We start from the raw sequence: 21120 nt of genomic DNA on the forward strand, positions 1-21120 counted from the left end.
ATAATTTATACGTTTCAAAATCTTAAAACTTAGTTTCAATCATTTACCAATTTCAATACTGAAGCGTGTTTTTCCAAAGCACTTAGCAAACTCTCAACATTCATATAACTTATAATGTTTTTGTAAATAGTCCTTAAATTTTTTCCAGTCCTCTTCCACTGCATCTTCTCCCAGGTCTCGGATTCTGCCTGTCATTTCGGCTAATTCCATATAGTCTATCAGCTGCGAATGCCATTCTTCCAGCGTGGGTAGTTCCTGTGCTTTCCAGTATTTAGCTATAAGAATCCTTGCTGCTGTGGTTGCATATAAGAAGAAAGTTCTATCTTTTTTTAACACTCTCTGGCCCACAATGCCCAGGAGGAAGGCCTCTGGTTTCTTACAAAAGGTGTATTTAAACACCTTTTTCAACTCGTTATAAATCATTTCCCAAAAAGCCTTTACCCTCGGGCATGTCCACCAGAGGTGAAAAAAAGTTCCTTCAGCCTCCTTGCATTTCCAACATTTATTATCAGACAAATGATAAATCTTTGCAAGTTTGACTGGGGTCATGTACCACCTGTATACCATCTTCATAATGTTTTCCTTTAAGGCACTGCATGCCGTAAATTTCATACCGGTGGTCCACAACCTTTCCCAGTCTTCAGACATAATGTTGTACCCAATGTCTTGTGCCCATTTTATCATTGCTGATTTAACTATCTCATCTTGGGTATTCCATTCAAGCAACAAGTTATACATTCTTGAAAGCACTTTCGTCTTAGGTTCAAGTAGTTCTGTCTCTAATTTTGATTTCTCCACCTGGAAACCAATTTTTTTGTCCTTTTTAAAAATCTCTAGAATTTGGGCATAATGAAACCAGTCTCGCACCTTTCCTTTCAATTTTTCAAAGCTCTGCAACCTCCAAGTATCACCATCTCTCTCGATTATATCACAATATCTCAACCAGCCACTCCCCATATTACGTAGTTTTATGGCCTTGGCCTCCATCGGTGATAACCACCTCGGGGTCTTGCTTTCAAGTAAGTCCTTGTATTTAGTCCAGACAATAAGTAAGGCTTTCCTGACAATATGGCTTTTAAACAATTTATGAGACTTTGCCTTGTCGTACCACAAATATGCATGCCACCCATACACATTGCTGTGCCCTTCTAGATCTAGGACATCAGTGTTTTCCAACAGAAACCAGTCTTTCATCCAGCAGAGAGATGCAGCTTCATAATACAATCTTAAGTCCGGCAGGGCAAACCCCCCTCTTTCCTTTGCATCTGTTAATATCTTAAATTTTATTCGGGGCTTTTTGCCCTGCCAGACAAATTTCGTAATATCTCTCTGCCACTTTCCAAAACATTCCACTCTGTCCACGATCTGAAGGGTTTGAAACAAAAACAACATTCTTGGCAATACATTCATCTTTACCGCAGCAATTCTTCCCGACAAGGTAAGTTTCAATCTTGACCAAGTTTCCAAGTCCTTTTTAATTTCTGACCAGCATTTTTCATAGTTATCCTTAAATAAATTCAAATTTCTCCCAGTCAAATTAACCCCCAGGTATTTCACTTTTGTAACCACATTTAATTCTGTTTCCTTCTGAAACCCATCTATTTCTGCAGATGTCAAGTTTTTTGCCAGAACCTTAGTTTTTTGTTTGTTCAACTTGAATCCCGCCACCCGACCAAACTCAGAAATTAGTTCAAGAGCTCTTTTTGTACTGGTTTCTGGCTCCTGTAGTGTCAAAACCAAATCGTCTGCAAAGGCCTTAAGTTTGTATTGCTTTTCTCCGACCTGTATTCCCTCCACCAGCTGATCCCTCCTAATCCAGTTCAGTAAAACCTCCAGGACAGAAATAAATAACAAGGGTGATAGGGGGCACCCCTGTCGTGTCCCTTTTTCAATTTTAAACTCCTCCGTCACCACACTGTTTACTATCAATTTAGCCTTTTGTTCTGAATAGATTGCTTCAATACTATTTTGAAACGCCCTTCCCACTCCCATCCCTTCCAAATTTTTCTTCATAAATTTCCAAGATATATTGTCAAATGCCTTCTCCGCATCTATAAAAATCAAGACTGCTTTTGTATTCATATTTGTCTGAAGTAACTCCAAAACATCAATAATATTCCTAGTATTATCAGACAAATGCCTACCAGGTAGAAAGCCTGCTTGGTCCTTATGAATTACTTCATTCAAAACTTTTTTCAGTCTGTTTGCTAAAATATCAGCAAAGATTTTGTAATCCACATTTAGGAGTGAGATGGGACGATAATTTCTGAGTTGAGTCTTTTCAGATTCCAATTTTGGTATCAGAGTGATGAATGCTTCTTTCCACGATTCTGGTGCCCCCTTCCCTTCCATGATCTGGTTGCATACCTCCATTAATGGTTGTGTCAAATGTTCCATCAGAGTCTTGTAGTATTTGGAGGTAAGCCCATCTGGGCCCGGGGATTTGCCTATTTGCAGATTCTGAATGGCTCTTTCAATTTCCTGTTGTGTTATTCTACAGTTCAGGGTTGTTTGTTTGTCTTGTGTTAGCTTTTGCAGGCCATGACTTTTTAAGAAATTATTTATTTCAATCTCTGCTTGTGGTCCTTGGGTGTACAGCTTTTTAAAGTATCTCTGGAAACACTTTCTAATTTCTTCTGGTTTCTGAATACATTCTCCTTCAACCTCCAGATTGGTGACAAAGTTCAATTTTTGTCTCTTCTTCAGCTGCCATGCCAGCAGCTTCCCACATTTATTCGCCGACTCAAAAGATCTTTGTTTCATCTGTTTAATTTTCCATTCAATTTCTTGGTTTATCAATTTTGTATATTGTGCTTGATAAAATTTTATTTCTCTTAAGACCTCTTTTGATTTTGGATTTAATCTCAATTTTCTTTCTCCCTCTCTTATTCTTTCCAAAATCTTGTCCTTTTTACCATTCCAGAGCTTCTTTTTGATAGTGTTCTGCTGTATCAGGAACCCTCTCATAACGGCTTTACTCGCGTCCCAGATTGTCTTCTTTTCCACCGAAGTATTCAAGTTTATTTCAAAATAGTCTTTCAGCGTTTTTTGGGCCTTCTTCACAATCTCCTGGTCTCTAAACAAGTAGTCATTCATTCTCCATCTGAAGGATCCAGCTGGTGTAAGTCTCAAGTCCATTTTCAAAGCATTGTGGTCGGAGCAGGTTTTAGGACAGGTCTCTATTTTTTTTGTCTTAGGTGCCAGTCCTCTTGATATCCAGATTTGGTCGATTCTTGTCCATGATAGATGGGCCTCAGAGAAGAAAGTTCCCTCCATGCCTAGAGGGTTCTTTGTCCTCCAAATGTCAATCAGATCCATATTGTCTGTAAGTTCAAAGAAGGTCTTTGGAAGTCTGCCATCCTTGTTCAGATTTTGGTTTTGTGACTTATCCATGTAGGTAGAGACTACCCCATTCATATCTCCCATCAAAATGATGTTGGTGTAGTCAATATGATCCAGCATTGTCTCGTGCAGTCTCTTGTAAAATTCCGATTTCCCATCATTTGGTGCGTATATTCCAACTATCAAAAAATTTTCTCCTTGTGATTGTATTTCAATCGCCAAAATTCTTCCTTGTTCATCTTTAAATACCAATTTTGGTGCCAGGTTCTCCTTTGCATAAATCACTACTCCTCTTTTTTTAACCTTGTCTGATGAAATAAACTCTTGGCCTAGTTTCTTGTTAATTAACACTCTCCTGTGGAGCCTGGTCACATGCGTTTCTTGAAGACAGATGACGTCCAATTGCTCTTTTCTTAAAATGTGAAAAATCTTCTTCCTTTTTTCGGGAGAATTCGCGCCATTTATGTTCCAGCTAAGTAACTGCAGAGACATCCTGGATCAATTTATTTGTCAGTAGGGGTGTCTCCTTTGTCTTCTTCACCTGGAGGTGGAACCGGCTTGAAACCAAACGAAGGAGGTGGCCAGGCTCCTGCTACTCCTTTCCGAAGGTCCTCCCCGTGATCGTTTAAGAACTTTTCTTGCTCCTCCGCTGTTCTAATTCTTACCTTCCTCTCTTTCAAGGTAAAAGATAGTCCTTGAGGGAATTCCCACCTATAAGGGATTTTATTGTTTCTCAGTAGGCTTGCTAGGTCTTTATACGTGGTTCTTAAATCCAAAAGCTGTTTTGGTATATCTCTGAAGATTTCTGCCGTCTTTCCCTGTATCACCAAAGAATTTTTAAAATGTAGGCCGAGTATGTTGTCTTTTTCTTGCTTTGATCTCAAAATGATCAAGCAATCTCTTGGTTTATCCTTCTTGACCACTCTTCCTAGTCTAAAAGCGGTGACTATTTTAAAGTCCTTCTCTTCTGTCAATCCCCAAAATTTGGAGATTTCTGTTGTCAAAAAGCCAATCAGGTCTTCTTTTTCCGATTCTGGAATATTTCTCAATCTGAGATTATTTTCCCTGTTTTTCAATTCTGCCAGGGACAGGTACGCTTGCTGTTCAGTTACCTGTCTACTCAGTGGCCTCACCTCCCCTCTTAGTTCCTCTATTCTCTTTTTGTTTTCGTCTGTTTTTGTATTTACTTCTTCAACTAATTTTCGGTTTTCTGTTGTGGCCTTTTCAATATTGCTTATTGCCTGTGTATTTTTAGTGACCTGGTCTGTCAATTTATTAATGGAAGCTGTCACCTGGTCGAATTTAGCAGATTGTTCATCAAATCTAGCTGCCTGTTCGTCAGCTTTCTTATTCAATGCTGCCAGTTGTTCCAAAATTTCTTTAGAAACAGGGTCTATCCCTCCAGCAGCCATCTCCCCTAAGGGTGGTTGTATAATTTGTCCTTCTTGCAGACCTGTCACAATTGGAACAGACGATCTGCGTAGCTGTCCAGGCAAAGTTGTTTGCACAAGTTCAGATTGTTTTGCTTTCTTTGCAGCCCTTGTTTTTGGTGCGCCACTCATTCCACAGCTGTCCCAGGATCAAGGTCAAATTGTAAATCCCATGGGAAACAATCCAGAGAGAGTAAACATCCAGAAAAAAGACCGGCAGTTCTCAGAGACTATTAAATCTATAATCCAGTAGGGGGAGCTCCCAAAAACAAATTTAGGGGAGAAGGATAAAGAGTTTCCGCCATTAAATTCCCACAAAGAAGGAAGAAGAAAAAATAAAAGTTAAATAACATCCAAAACAGGGGGATCTTCCATTCACTTTTAACTGCAGAGAATAATAGTTCTCAACAAAGGTGCATGCAACAGTTCTCTTTTTTTTTCCAAATACAAAGTAGCCCGATCTAATTTTATATTTTATATACAGTTACCGCAGTCTGATACAACTTATATCCAAGCAGATCGGGAGCCGGGTTTCGAAACTTTGTAATCCAGAGGTAGGGAAGAAGAGAGACCACAGTTTTAATCCACTTACGATGCTGTTATAACTTTTTTTTTAAGATTTAAGCAGTCTAGATCGAGTTTGCAAAGTAAATTCCAACTTCTTTTAGGCTCCTTTCGATGCTTCCGCTTTAGAAAAGTCTTTGCTTGGCACTTTAAGCAGAGCCGGAAGACTGACTTCCTTTTTAGCGTCTCCCGCTTTCAGCCGAATTTCGCCAAATTAGTTCCAAATAAAACTTTAAATTTCTTACTCACGAGTAAGTTGTTTCAATTCAGTTGTTGAAGGAAGAAAGGTCAGCGCTAATCAGCAGCAGCCGCGCGGCTTCGCTTCCGCGGAAAGAGCGATGGATTCACAGCACCGCTACCCCCTCCACGTTCCGATACCCCTTACGGGGTCTCTTCTGCGTATCCGAGGTCGCTTCTGGTGCCCGCCGAACCCCACGGCCACGAGCTCACTCTACCCGTGGTTTGTCTGGATGGGTCGTCGCTGTGCCGCAGCGCACGACCCTTTTCCGCGGAGCCCCTCTTCAGCAGCTGAAGAGGACCGCCATTGCTGAGCGCGCCGCCTCCGGAAGTCCGTGTTTTTCACCTTTTGGGATAGGTGAAAATGGATCAGCTCCTAAATACGGTTTCAAATTAAACTGGCTGCAAATGCAATCTGCACTTTTGCTGAGTTGCCCCTATGGTGTAAAGGAGGCTTAATGTAAATAAGAAAAAGGCATTTAATTCTGTGCTGTAGGATATATGATATGTGAACTTTAGAAAAGGTCTTTTGGCTATCCCAGGAGTGCACTACTAGAATCCCAAGTGGGGGGGGGGATGGCCGTTTGTGGGTTGGAACCTTTAAATGTGTACTTATATGATAAGGAATGTATCAATGCATTGAGAACAACGATGGGTTTAGGCCAGAAAACTTTAATCAAGTCAGTGAGTTTCTCCTTCCTCTATGGAACTTAGGTTTCTTGCAGAAAATCAGCATATAAGAATTGTCATGATACCAATGGTTCTATCATCCTGTCTCTGATAGGGGCCCACCAGAGTGGAAGTGAATGACAGCAGCAATTATGAGGGCTGTGCAAACCTGAATCCTGAACCAAATCAAGCCGATTTGGGCCAAATCTAAATTGGGTCCAGGCAGCTACAAATCGATTCAAATGGAGGCAGGCTTTCTAGAGCCAATGGGAGGACCAAAGATTCCTATTGGGTCTGATCAAATCTAAATTTATTAGAACAGAATCATGATCTGGTCTAAATTGCTGAACTGGGCCCAAAACTGAATTGGAGGAGAGGGGCTTGCACAGCCCTTATGTTTATCTTCTGCTGTTTGTCTCATCAAGATACAAGACACGTATAATACCAACTATGGTTTGGGTCTACAGAAACAAAGCCTTGTGCTCAAACACGCTCCCTCCTTCCCTTACAGAGTTAATTAGATACTTCCTCTTTTTGTGGAAAGCATGGAAGTGAGAGCTGGACCATAAAGAAGGCTGACCACCGAAAAATTGATGCTTCTGAATTATGGTGCTGGAGGAGACTCTTGAGAGTCCCATGGACTGCAAGAAGATCAAACCTATCCATTCTGAAGGAAATCAGCCCTGAGTGCTCACTGGAAGGACAGTCCTGAAGCTGAGGCTCCAATACTTTGGCCACCTCATGAGAAGAGAAGACTCCCTGGAAAAGACCCTGATGCTGGGAAAGATTGAGGGCACAAGGAGAAGGGGACGACAGAGGACGAGATGGTTGGACAGTGTTCTCGAAGCTACCAGCATGAGTTTGACCAAACTGCAAGAGGCAGTGGAAGACAGGAGTGCCTGGCGTGCTCTGGTCCATGGGGTCACGAAGAGTCGGACATGACTAAACAACTGAACAACAACAACAACAACATAGTATCAATTAGCAAACTATGGTTTTCAACCAGTTATGTAAATCAATGGTAAGCTAAGCTTGCATGCCCTCCACAAATACCGTCAAAGCAAATATAGGAGACAAAATACCATACAGTTCCCTCACGCCCGGGAAATCTGAAACAATTGACAGGCTTCTCAAGAACTCAGTGTTTTTTATCCAAAGCATGACCCTAAATAAATAGTATTTCTTGAGACCTGCTTGTCAAAACCAGTCTTATTCACATGTATGCAATAATGGAATTATAGCCTAATCTTAACGCAAAACTGGGACAATTCCATGGTCATGTCTGCTGCAGAAATCGTGGGGAGAGGGCTGCTTTCCCCCTTTCTGCTAGCACATTGTAACCTAAGCCAAGGGGGTTATTACTGCATGGCATATGGGGAACTGTTTTGTGGAAGTCTTGTTAAAATACCACAGCTTATCATTCCACTGAAACCTGTTTCATGCTGCCAATAGTTCGTTTGGCTGCAATGACATCGGGTGTTTCAAAGGCTGCAACAAAATTTACAGCAGAAGAAGATACATCATTGATTTACCATAAAAATAAAATATCAGCCTCTTTTAATAATCCTTAATATTAACAGTGGCTGAATCAAAAACCCTCATTTTGCATTTGTTTTAATGGGTGAGAATTTCTGCACTCAACATACCTAAATTTAGATTATTACTGCAGAGGGTATGCTTTGTCATACTATGAGATGTTTACCCTGTTATGCTTTTTTTAAAAAAAATATTTAAAGAAGTAGTGGTTAAACATTTGCCTTCCTTACATTTGCCTTCCTTATGTTGCTGAGCTACCACTCCCATAATTGCTGACCTGCTGGCTGGGGCCAGGAGTTGAAGCCTGGAAGTTTTGAAAGGCTCCACCCCACAAAATGCATAAAATTGTGGAATACTCACTGACATGACACGTCTTCTTGTTGACTTCAACATGTATCTCTTTTACTGTGCGATAAAAGCATCCTCCAGCAGCCGAACACAAGACCGGTTCACCTATGCTTTTACATCTCTTAATTTTATCTAGAATCCTTGTATACCACTTTTCATTTTTAAAAAGGGACCTCAGATATCAATAGGATGATATCGACAGTAATTACCAATAAGAAGCCCATATTATAAAAAGCAATTTAAAAAACCAAGAAAAAAAATCACAACCACTATTATATAATAAAGGTGGTTACAAAATAAAATAAACACGGGCTCCAAAACCTTGGAGAACATGTATGGAAGTCTTCATTATGCAGCAGAAGCCAATCATTGTCATAGTCATTCATGGTCCTTTATGGAGGGAGTTTCACAGATGGGGCACCATCATGGAGAAGGCCCTGTTCTGTTTCCACATGCCCTTTAAAAAAATGTTTTTATTTATTATAAAAGACAACATAACAAAGAGATATAAAGTACAAAAAAATCAGAAACCACAGGGTGTCCTGTCCCCCCTAGTAACACTTTTGGTGCTACTGACATAACTCAGTTACAGCACAGTGCCCAGTTTGAGGACTGGGACATTCTCCGCATGTAATATGTGTGACTGTCTCTGTTAGATGGCTGAAAACTTGAACTACATTACTTCCAACACGGCTTGATGTCATGAGTTTCAAATTTACATGTACCATATTAGTGGACCAAATTGCATTGCAACAAATGGCAAATACGCTTTGTCTTTATTTTGGCTACAGCAGCAAATCATGCTTTAATGTACCAATGTGATATTGGTTACTTTCAAGTATTTCCAGTATTTTTTGCAATGGTCGGGACTTCCAGTTTTCAGGGCAGGAGGCCATGAGAAGGCGCCTCAGACCAGGAAGAGAACATGCCTTCTAAACTAGCCTTTGAAGTTCTTGGATCCTTAGGAGGTTGAGCGCCAGAGATCCCTCTGACCTGAAGAGGCTTTGACCTGAAGAGTCAGCAGTAAAACAAGCTGGGCCTCTTTAAGAGTAGATGAGACTAGCTACTCAGAGGATCCTGCAGTCTTATTTAAGACACATTCTGCGTTGGTTGAAGCAGCAGTCAAGCTGGACTTTTCTGACTTCCACTCCAGATGCCACTTGGAGCTGTCCAAGGTTCTACCCAATTTGCAAGTTTGTCTTCTGTTTTACCCAGCTCGACTTATCTGGATTTTAACCTCTGTTTCATCTGACCTTGCCTTGCTGGACCCTGATCTGTGCTTGGTCAGACTTTGGTGCCTGGATTTGGAACTGAAACATATTGCCTGGTGTCCTATTGATTCTGTGTCTAGCACATGCTCTCACTTATGCTAGAAACCTGGGACTACTGCCTGGGACAGAACATAATCTCCCTGCTTTAGCAACACTTAATGATTTCCAGCTGAAAATAGCCCACAACTGAAAAAACCCAGTCTTTGAAATGATATGAAAGTTTTGTTTGGCCTGTATTGGTTCACCCACACGTAGCGGTCACTTTTTGATGCTGTAGCCATCAGACGATGAAGATCCAGATGTTGAACCATCGTCCCTGATCGTGCCATTATAAGAAAGGACATAAGTGGTATGCTCATTTTGAAGAGATGTCGAAAAACCTTTACCAGCAGCTGCTACTCTGCTTCTCTCTGTCGGATGATATTCTCCGTGGAACAATGGATGTCCCCCAGTCAATCTGGTGCCCCAGCCATTCCAAACCACAATATATATTAATCTCAACATATTTGCCTCGTCTTACGAAGGCATTTTTTTAACAAACAAAATGCTTTGCTGTTGTTTTTTCAGTGCAGGGTGACCACACCATTTCGAATTTTATTTGAATAATATTTGAATAACAGGCAGTCCTGTATTGGGAAGTTTTTAATGTTTGGTGTTTTATTATGTTTTTATATATGTTGTAAGCCGCCCAGAGTGGCTGGGGAAATCCAGCCAGATGATGGGGTATCATCATCATCATCACATAGGGCAACTACCAAGACTTAGCCTTGTTTCCAGCTATTTTACATGCACTAAGATTATGACCTCAAAAATGTCTCTCTGCTTCTTGAGATATTCATCGGTGGATCTCCTCTGGAGGTTTCGCCAAATAAGGTGAGTCAAATGCTTACTAGGGAGAGAAGCTTGCCTAGCGCCTCCACTGTGGTCGCTGGGGCACAGGCTTTTCAGATATGCTTTTCATTCATTTTAGATATTTGGCACTTACAATTTCTCCGTATACTGGCTTTGTACAGGTTTAATGATGGTGTATGATGGGTTTACATTGGCTGTACTGCTGTTGTTTTTAATATATGTCATGACCTTGTGCTATTTGATTGTATTTTTGTACTTTACTGGTTCATAGGTTTTGCAAATTGCCAGATATTTCCCCCATTCTTCCTTCATGTGTGGTGCCATGCATGTGGTCCTCAGTCCTTCTAGGTCCTGACAGGCCCCAGATCTGCAAGGTGGTATTCTCAATGTTCCTTCAGGCCATGTCTAGGGATTGTTAACCTGTTGATGAGTGGTTTTAATATGTTGTAAATAAATCTGCCCATGGCTGCAGTATCTTTGGAGAAAGGATCACCAGAACTCTGCAGAATGTCCTTTCATGCATTTTCAAGCCCATTATAGCTTGTGTATAACACATGGACAAGAAGTCTGTGTCACTTCTTGCAACAGAAAGGTAATGCACACTCTTGCATTAATGGACTAGCCTACTTATCTGCTTATCTGTTGGAAGTGCCCTGATCCCTGCTTCTTATATTGGGATTTTTGAAATAACTGTCATTTGCTCTAATTTATATTATTTTGATTCATTGGTTTCATTGACTAATGTGTTACTGCTACTGCAATGTTCCTGAAGGAGATGCTGTTGTGACAGTAAACCTGTCCATTTAAAACTAGTTTTGGGTTGTGTTTTTTTAAATAAAGATATATATATATATATATATATATATATATATATATATATGGAAACAGAGTTGTTTGTAATCCTTAGGCTGTGTCATAAAGGTCAGACAACAATAAGCTGGCAAAAAAGCAAGCAGGTTCTCTGAGATCACACGGTCTTTGCATGACCCTACGTGGTTTCTAAAGAATTTCCACTCCATGTCCTCTAAAGCCTTGAAGTCATTCTGTGAACATTTGAACGCCTCTGAGGGACTGCCATGCTACTTATCAGGTCAACAGTCCCTGGGAGGTTTCTCACTGGATTCTAGGTCAAATAGATGCAATGGGCAAAAAAAAAGAGAGAGTCTGCTTCTCTTGCTCTCTCTTTAAAAGGGCCTGTGATAAAAAATGGCCTAGGACTTGGGAGAGTGCTGTGGGTGGGTGGGTGTGAAATAACTCACATTCAAACACATCTGAACTTATGAACCCACACATCACACTTTGGTACAGAAATCAGGCAAGTTCAGAGTAGAGGCATTCTGTGTATCCACTCCAGGAATTGATCATGTTTTCCTGTTTCAGGCTGTGTGGATATTCAGCTAAAATAATTCCGATAGTACTAGCAGCAATCATGCCAATATGTGTGTGTGCAAGGCAAGTGTGGATGAAAGGGAAATTTCCTTTCCAGTGCCATCTCATTTCCTTCCACACATTAGAATGTGTTTGTCCTTTATTTAAACCTCACTCTTCACTTTCATTACCCATTTGAACAAGGCGCTGATTTCCGTGCTTTCGTTTTCCTGCTCATCATTGCTGTGATTGCTATTATGACTGTTATTTAGGATGGCTGGCTTACTTTCAGCATGTTAGAGCACATCTGTCCGTGGCAAACATTCAAGCATGTGGATTGCTTTCGCCCCTTCTTCCTCAAAGCATGATTTGGATGATGTTTAAATCAAGGGCTGTAATCATTTACTCTGGAGAAGGTCTACCGAAGTCAACAAACTGGCTGTGTTTTGGAAGAGGCAGGTTTGCCCAGGCTGAAAGTAAGCAGAAAGCATCTGTAGAGAGATAAACAGGAGCCACAATCCAAGGGAGACTTAGGCGGTCTTAAATATAAAGGGGTTCCAATGCACTTAACTGCACTGGATCTTGGCTATGCATGTTTCATATCCAGTCCTCTACAGACAATACACAATTTGGTTCTTTAAAATGATATTATGGATCACATCAATAGAGAAACGCCCATCCGGTGACTTCAGTGGGATTCAGACTCAGGCCTACGGGAAACACCTATTTATGAGTCGAAACTTATCCAGGCTACTACCCTTGGGCTACTTGGGAGCAAGCCCTATTGAACTGAGTGGAGCTTGCTGGGGAGCAAATGGACCCGAGATCGTGCTGTTGCATTCTCGTTGTGCTGAAGCACTTGAGTTAAATTGATTTATAAATAGGCAAGGGCACGATGTGCACTGCTGCACCGGGGGGGGGGGGCGAGTGTGTTAGCCTCCCCCCCCTCCTCAGTGCCTTGCATATATGTTTCGAGCGTATAAGACCGTAGTAGCAACAGCCGTCAATGCAGTTTCCTCGACAATCGCGGCGGGGCTTCATTACCCGAGCACGTTTCCTAGCCTGCAAGTCGCCAGGAGGAATGGAAACGCCAGAAGAAACCGCCAGCTCTCTCCCTCCCCGGAAAAGATGCGCACAACAACGCTGCGTGAGCGCGGCCGGATTATAAAGTCCAGGGAAATACAGTACAAGCGCATCTATATAAAGCACGTATGAGTCAGAGAGCTAGTGGAAGAGGGAAGCAGCATAAACAGTGGATCAGGTGGCCGCTTCTGTCTCTTTGCAACCTCCACGGTAGCTGCTGTTTCTCTCCCTGTGTGCGTGTGCGTGTGTAACTTTACCAGAAGTGGTGCCATTGATCTCTTTTCTCCTCGCGCTCTGCATCCTCCGTAGGGAAGAGAACAAACCTCCCTGCCTGCGGGCTCCGTTTCCTGCAGGATGGCACCGTCAGCTCGCGGTTGCCGGCTGCTGCTGCCGCTTGGCTGCTGCTGCCTGCGAGGAGGAGGAGGAGAAGCGCCAAGAACAGCGCCGGCTGCTTGGAGAGAGGGAAGGAGAAGCGGCGGCGAATGAAATAAATAAAAGGGCGACCCGGGCAGAGGCAGCCGCGGCGGTGCTGTTCGCTCTTGTGTGCAAATTGCCCGCTCCGAACCCCTCCCCGTGGGGGAGGCTGGGCTGGGTTGACACACGGGAGGAGCAGAGGGGGGGGGGAGAGAAAGAGAGAGAGAAAGAAGGAGGGGGGAGGCAAAAGAGCCAGAAAAGGGAGCCCGTCCCCGCCCTCGTCCCTCCCCCCCGCGGCCGCGATTGGCTCCTCCCGCCCCTCGCCCGGGCTGCGAGGCCGCCTCCCTCTCCAGCTAAAGCGGCCAGTGTGCGAGCAGGAGCGAGCCAGAAGGGAGCATGGTCTCGACGCCGCAACCAGCTGCCTCCGTCTGCCCGAGTCGCGGCCGCTCCGCCAGCCTCTCGCGCGCTCCCTCCCCGCGCCGCCTCGCGCCTGCCCTCCGGAGAGGCTGAGGGGGCAGCCCCGGAGGCGGCGGCGGTAGCAGCGGCGGCGGTGCGGGGCTTTGCGGTAGGGGGGGAGGGCGGAGAGGCTGCGATGCCGAAGCCGCCTCCCCCTCCTCCTCCTCCTTCTCCCCCTCCTCCTCCCGCTGTTTCTGTGCATCCTCCTTCTCCGCCTGCCTGAAGAAGGTGGGGGGGAGGACGAAGAAGAAGAAGAAGAAGAAGAAGAAGAGGAGGAGCAAGAACAAGAAGAACCCAGAAGAAGCAGCAGCCGCTTTCGCGCGCCAAGGACGCGCGTAATTACGCGCCGGCGCCGGGGCCCCCTCGCCTCTCCCGCGCGCGCACCGCCCAGAGGGGAAAGGTAAGAGCCAATGTGGGGCGGGGGGGGGAGAAGGAGGGGGAGCTCGCGACGCAAGGTAGAGGGAGGACCGCGGAGCGAGGCTCCTAGGTGGCGTCTGGTGGCCCCCGCCGCTGTTTGTGGTGGTGGCGGCACCGCCTGGAGTAAGTCGCCTCGGGTGGGTTGAGCGGCGGGCGAAGGCGAATCCCCCCTCGCGCCTGCGCTCGCCGCCTGCCTGGGAAAACTTCCTGCTTGGGTGTTTTGTGTGTGTGTGTGAGAGAGAGGTGCAAGACCAGCCTCGGTAGCGCGGGGGTGCTCTGAGGTAACCGGAGGGGGTGAGGTGCGGGGAGAGAGGCAGCCACCCACCCTGCTTCCTCCGCCCGCGTCGGTCACTCTCTCCCAGCACCACCAGCACCTTTCTCTCTTCGCCATCTCTTCAACTTCCCTCTCGGTGTGGGTTAAAAGGCACCTTTCCTCACCCCACAGAGCATGAGTTCCAAAGGTGGTTGACTTCTCTCTCTCCTGAATGGAGGAGCAGGGAACCACGCAGTGTGTCATATATATTTTTTCCTCTGGCACTGCGTGTGTATTTTTATTTTTTAATTTGGTAAATAATAAAACAAGGCTCTGTTTCGTAGATGGCTTTCCCGGTTTAAAAGCACACACCACTGCAAAATCATCCATCATCACCAGAAGGCAGAGGCTATCTTTAATTAAAACTGTCCGGAAAGGAATAAAAAATGACAGTCGCCTACCTCGGAATGAAATCTGCAGGGATCTTGGTGCAGGTCTGGCATCCCTGGCTGACTTTTCTTAGTTTGTTTCAAAATGCGTCGACCCTCACGGGGAAACACAGCTTGAATAGATTGGGTAACTTCTAGGTGTGTTAGTCTCTGCTGCTGCATCCCCTTAACCAGTCTCTGCTACTCATTGTCAAACCTCCAACCGCTACCCCCCCAAATATATCCTGTCTGCCTAATGTAGGTTGTCAGGTTTCTGGGCAGCAGCTGAATTGTAGAGTGCCTTTAGCCTTTTGGCAGAATATAAATAGTTCTATACCGAAGGTGTGTCCAGGAACCATTTATAGTGTACAGTCCTAGGCATGGCTTTCAGGAAGTTCTATTGAACCGGATGAGACTTACCTAAGCCTATGCATGTTTACTTTCAAATAACACATCTCTGTTGACTGGAAGACTTGATTCTGTTGTATTGGCTGTGGTTTTCATGAGCTATAGTTTCTCTTCTTCCTTCTCTCCATCACCCTGTTCCACATTTAATTCTCCTGCCTTGTTTTTATGATGGGTAAAGGATTTGGTGTTTGTGTAATAGTGCAAACAGTTACGTTTTGGGATAATGATTGATTGCATACATTTTAAAGATTTGCTCCATGTGCATTTTGAAAAGTGTGACTGACCTCTAAAATCTACTGTTGCGATCAAGGCTGTTGTTATGTCCACATTTACCTGGGACCAAGTCCCGTTGAATTCAAGACCTGTTATAGGATTATGCTGTTAAAAGGTTAATAAAGCCTAAGTGAATATAGATATCATTGATACTTATTGAAGCCCTTAAGTTATAGACGAATCAATATAAAGTTTAAAAGTTTGTCGGGGGAGGGCAGAGAAAAAAAAGCAAATTGTTATTGAGAAATTGTGTTAATATTGTTAGTGTACATTTCACCAGAAATCATTTTGGGTGTCTCCTCTGCCAAATCAATCAGATTGCCGATAGCAGCACTATACTACCATCTTTTAAGTTTCAACAAATTGTTAAATTATGGCCCCCCTTCATATATATGATTGTATGAGAGAAGCATTACTATGTTCCTCCTATTCCTTTTAAAAAAGGCATCTGTGGCACTCTGTTACAACTGGATTAAGCTGGTAATGGCATTTACTTCACAAAGTGAAGTACAACCATGTTTTAGCCTTATTCAACAGTTTGAAACTTTAGTTATTCACAGTGGGTTACCTACTCTTATTTGAATGAGTAACGAGGTTTTATTCTTCTCTGTATAACCTGCCCCTCACTGTGGCTGTCTGCGGAAGGGTTTTTCCCAGCTTGCAATGAAGCATGGCTTATATAAGTGAAATAACTATCAGTGCATGTAGTTACAACCATGTTTCATGGGATTATTATTATTTTAATGTAAACTTGGTGCTTTGGACTGCACCTTCAGAGGATGTGGAGTTTGGTTATTGCAGTCAACATAATGAATCTGGACAAATGGTTCTTTTCTACAACTTTTGTCTAAGCTATTAGATTCATAGTGGTGTTTGATCCTTATTTGAAGAGGATTAAGTTAAAACGAGCACTTTGTATAGACAGCTTCACGGAGAACTCAAATCTCTTCTATGTAGATTTGAGTGAACTGATGTGGCTTGAAAGTTTCCTGTGCTCCCAAGTTTTCAGTGTTAACTGGTCTTGTGAAGCGTAAGAAGTATGTTCACAGTGCTTGGAGCAACAGAACCCAAGAACAAACGTTCAGTGTGAATTATTGCTGGAATAGAATATTTTATGGTTGTCATGGCTACAAATAGAGCAATGGTTGCTGGTTTTCACCTAAACGCAGTAGTGGAAAAGGGGTAGAATTCAAGTTCTTTTGTTACTTTTAATTATATCTCTGATGAATGATAGCCAAACTTCAGGTGCCCAATAAATGCAAAACATTGAATCTGGTTTCAAGCCCCCCCCTTTTTCAAACCCTTAACGTACCAAAACTGCAGAAGGTAAAGCGTTCTTTTTGTTTGCTAGATTCATCCCGCAAATCCTACAGTAAGGGGACTTGAGGGAAACAGAAGAGCATCCAGTCTAGCCCTCTGTACACAATAGCCAAGATAAACTGGATCACTCTCTGCTACAGGTGGTTAAGAAGGGGAAAATAATACACAGCACTCTAAGATTGCATCCCGGATGAGAGTGTTGGGTGAGAGATGGATGTCTACAACAGTGTGACTGATGTAAGGGGATTTGTTTCAATACTTTATAGGTTTCATTCGCTGAGTGGCTTCATAGTGCCCTGATGTACATGTGCAGTGCATTTTTAGTGCGTGGATGGAGTGCTTGGGGATAGTCGCTTGTTCAAGAAGGAGATGTTGGACCGATGGGGTGGATGGTGAATTTCTGTGCGTTGGTGGATGTGCTTGAGGTATGGGGAATAGAGTGGGATGACTTAAATTGGATGAATAGTGGGTACCACATGGTTTATGTTCATGTTTTAGGGAAATTGGTTGGGTGTAGATGGAAGAGAAAATCTAGATGTGATGTGGATTTCTTACTGAGGCAAGTGCTTTGTATTATGAGCTAGGATGTGCTCAAGAGGGGGGAATCCCTGACTCTTAAGATGTTTTCAACTTCTGTGTTTTACTTTTGGGGATGGGGACTCCGCTGTTTTAGTCCGCACTGTGGTTTTTCAGTTGTATTGATTGTTCTCACTCCATGTATTGTGGCTGTTATTTTTTTTATAAATGACTTAGAGGCTGTTGTAGGAGTAAGAAGTAACTACATTAAATACAGTAGGGTGAAAAGCTGCAACTGACCTTAGCAGCAAGCAGCTGAAAACGTGTGTGGAACCATGTATTACACTGTTAAGAGCAGTTTTGTTGCTTTGGAAATATGTGGACATACTGATGGTGGTGGTTTCCTCCCCTTTCTTTCAGCATTTAACATGTGTTGAAGAACAGCACACCCAAGCAGTGTCTTTATTGCCTACAGTTTAGTAGCACTGCTGCCATCTGTTCTTGGACATCTGCTTGCACTGAAAAACTTGCCTAATTCTAGATTGTGTTTCTTGACCGTAGTTGCTCTCTAGGATGCTGATTCTCATGGGTCCATGGCACCAGCTCTAGGCAGGTGTTTGGTCACTTGTGGTTCAGCCTTGTCCTATTATTGCTTCCCTCCCCTTCCTTTTAATGACCTTATTCCTAATATCTAGAAATTAAGGAGACAGTTCTTTCTAATCAAAGAACCAGGTTCACATGTCTGCCAGAGTGCTGGTTCTGATTGCTCAAAACTTCCATATCAATCCTTCCTGAACTGAATCCTGTGAATTGACATAAAGTTGTTGGGCTTTTTTAATTTTTAATTTTACTATTGAGTCTGCTACTTTATTTTACTTTCCATTCACAATATTTCATTAAATCAATTGTCTTAAGAACAGGATGTAGAAAAACAGAAAACTTAATAAAGTTGAGAATCTGAACTCCTCAGAATGAGGAGGCAAGTCAGCAAATCTTATTCTTCTGTCTCCCACTCTTTCTATTTAGGCACTTATTTGCATATATTGCAAAGGCTATGGAATACATTAAGAAAAGATGTTCTGAATCCCATTAAAATGTTAAGGCTGTAAGGTGTAAAATGATAATATAAATATGCCTGGTGCTAGTCCAAAGAGAAAGATCCGAAAGTTGCTTGCAGTTTTTGGGTAGTCACTGAAAGAACCCCTCAGTAACGCTGCCGTTCTGGTCAGAATATGGAACTTGCATGCTACTGTCAAGAAGGTGGTTTTTTGTTTTAGTGGGCATGGGAAACGAAGCGGTATCTTAGAATCATTAGGAGAGGCCAGCCCATTTGGGACTCAAAACAGTGAATTGTGCAGTTAAAGAAATGAGTGTGGAAATGTGTCTGAACGTTCTCTCCATATCCAAAGTTGGCTACTATTTCCTATCTTCCTGAAGGCATCAGCAAGGATGCCTCTGGGAAAAGTTTAGTTGAGCACTGAGTTTGTGTGTGAAAATACAGCAGAAACCACTCTGAGCTTCAAACTAGGGATGACCTGTGTATGGCTTTTGCTCTTTAGTGCTTTTTCTAGTCAATAATTTTTGGGGGTTTGCATATTTCTTGAGCTGCTCTAAATTTTTATTGATTGGAGTTACAACCTTGCATTGTTCTGCTTTATTGTGTGCTTGTTGTGTTTTTGTGTGTTCTTTTGCTTTCTTGTAAACTTCCCTGGGATTATCAGTTGTATATTAAAGGGTGGGAATACAAGCTTTATTTTCAAAAATCAAGATACAAATTTGCCAAGTTTTTTAATACAAAAAAGTTGTGTGTTGCCTGCTTTCTACATCAGTTTACCTCTAGCTTCTAAACACTAAGATCAAGTTACCAGGACTTTGTTTTCATTGCCTTTTGTTTATAAAACAAAAGGCAAACATAAGGAGGCCTACAGGCTACAGATGACAACATACTGTTTGGATGAAGCAAATCCAGATAAGAGAAACTTAAATGCCTTTTGCCATAGTTAGGATGGCCTGAAATGGCTGGTAGTGGAGAGTCATTAATGTTGCATGATTGGAAAACAGTAACTTGTGATGAGGAGAGAAATTGCCAGTGTGTGTCTTAGCTCTCTTTGTATACTAGAAGGCACTTGATCTCTCCGCAAGCACAGTCTGAATAAAAAGAACGACTAGCAAACTTGGGTACACTATTCCCCGACAAATCACATCCCTTCTGCGGTGCCGACCCTCCCTTCTGGAAATAATTCAGACTTGTTGGCACTGAGTAATAATAAATATATCAAGCTAACTTCCAGTGAAATGTAGGCGGTTTTGCTGTTGGAAATATTTACTTCAAGTCAGGAAAACATCTGAAGTATTACATTAAGAGCTGTCAGGTAATTGGACACCCCTTAGGCTACATTGGCAGAAATCTCACTAGTAGTGACTCACTCTGTTGGTGATGCAAGAAGAAGGAAGGTACACCTGGTACATATAATATGTTGCTTCCTTTGTATTGTTTTAGTCTATGTTTTTTGTTTGCCTTAATCTTGGTTTCTGAAACATTTTCTTAGTCTTAAACACGTACATATGGTGTTGAACTATATTCCCGTATTGTGTGGTTTGTCAGATGGCCACCAGAAGTCACTCCTTTTGGTGGTGAAAATACCTGTTTTACAGGATTGGAAAGACCACCCCCTCTGTATCAATGTACAGAATACCTGGGTGCACTTTTTGGTTCGTGAGTGTGCCTCTTACTGCCGGCTTCTTCCTGTTTCATCTATTCAGCATGCATTGCCAGTATAGGGACACAATTTTGAATATTTGGTCACAATATACTGCTGAAGAATCAGCAGTTTAAATATAGGCTCTGCTGTATGTGTGCTTCACCAAATGTTGTGATGGCCTCTTAATATGTGATAAGCTTGTTTATTTTTATTTTTAACAATAACCCTGACCAACACCCTTTCCCCTTCCCTTTTAATTTGATTATATGTGTCTTTGTTAGTATAATGAAAGTTGTTGTAAAACTTAAATTATTCAATACAAAAGTATAAATTTTTAATAATTGTCAAGCACAGACAAACATACGGCTTCAAGAGTGCAGACACTGCAGATTTCAAGAGATGTACCTAATCTTGTTGAGTTGGGCTTCAATCATATCTCTATTGATATTTTTGAATCCTACAAGAGACTCATTATCAGTGTTCACTCTAACAAACATGATTAGCATCGCAATGCAGCCTGTAAAAACCACCCTTGACTTAGGTAATTTAAGAGCTTGGCTCTTGGGGTCTTTAGTGATGAGTAATTAACAGAGGAGCATGGTCTGATTTTCAAGGAGATATGCCTTTTCAGACCTTGCTACAAGATTTTGTAATGGTTTTTTTTTTGGGGGGGGGTGGACGGACGGATGGACTGATGTTCTATACTGGTGGATTTGAAAATAGCAGCATGCCATAAACTGAAATAAAAGCTTCCTTTCACTCCAGTATTTCATCTTGCTGGCTCCTTAATGACAGCATTGAATGCATAAAACTCAAATGTCATCATACTGTATCTTAGCAGGCGTAACTCTATGGCACATCCAAAAGAAATAAATTCTACAAAAGAGTAATGAACGTTTTTTAAAGCTATGTTATGCTAACTTGCTGTAATGCTAAAATGAACACAGCTGTTCTGATTCACTGAACATGCGTGTTTAATGACTGGTATGTTAAAAAAAAAATGCACCAAAATCGTCACAAGTCATTTCTGCAAGTACTTATGTCTCTCTTGATTGAATAATTCATGTCAAATTGAGATATTTCAGAATCACCTGGGTTTTTTTTTGGGGGGGGGGTAATCTGAACATCAAGTACATTGCATTACTTTAAAAAAGTATTGGAAGCAGAGCATAACTTCTTCATGCCTCTGTGATACCAGTAGAAAAACAAGCATCCAGAATAATAAATGAATGT

At 42.4% G+C, this 21120-nt stretch overlaps 1 protein-coding gene across 1 annotated transcript in view; it reads left to right on the forward strand.

Moving 5' to 3' along the window:
* The first annotated feature begins 13501 nt into the window (after positions 1–13501).
* KLHL29 (kelch like family member 29) overlaps positions 13502–21120 on the forward strand; it is a 431347-nt gene continuing 423728 nt past the window's right edge. The window contains exon 1 of the mRNA XM_081189071.1: positions 13502–13970. The gene's annotated coding sequence lies outside the window, so the exon portion shown is untranslated. The remainder of the gene's footprint in view (positions 13971–21120) is intronic.

This window comes from Podarcis bocagei (genome assembly GCF_964188305.1).
Source record: "Podarcis bocagei genome assembly, chromosome: 3".
Taxonomy (NCBI): domain Eukaryota; kingdom Metazoa; phylum Chordata; class Lepidosauria; order Squamata; family Lacertidae; genus Podarcis; species Podarcis bocagei.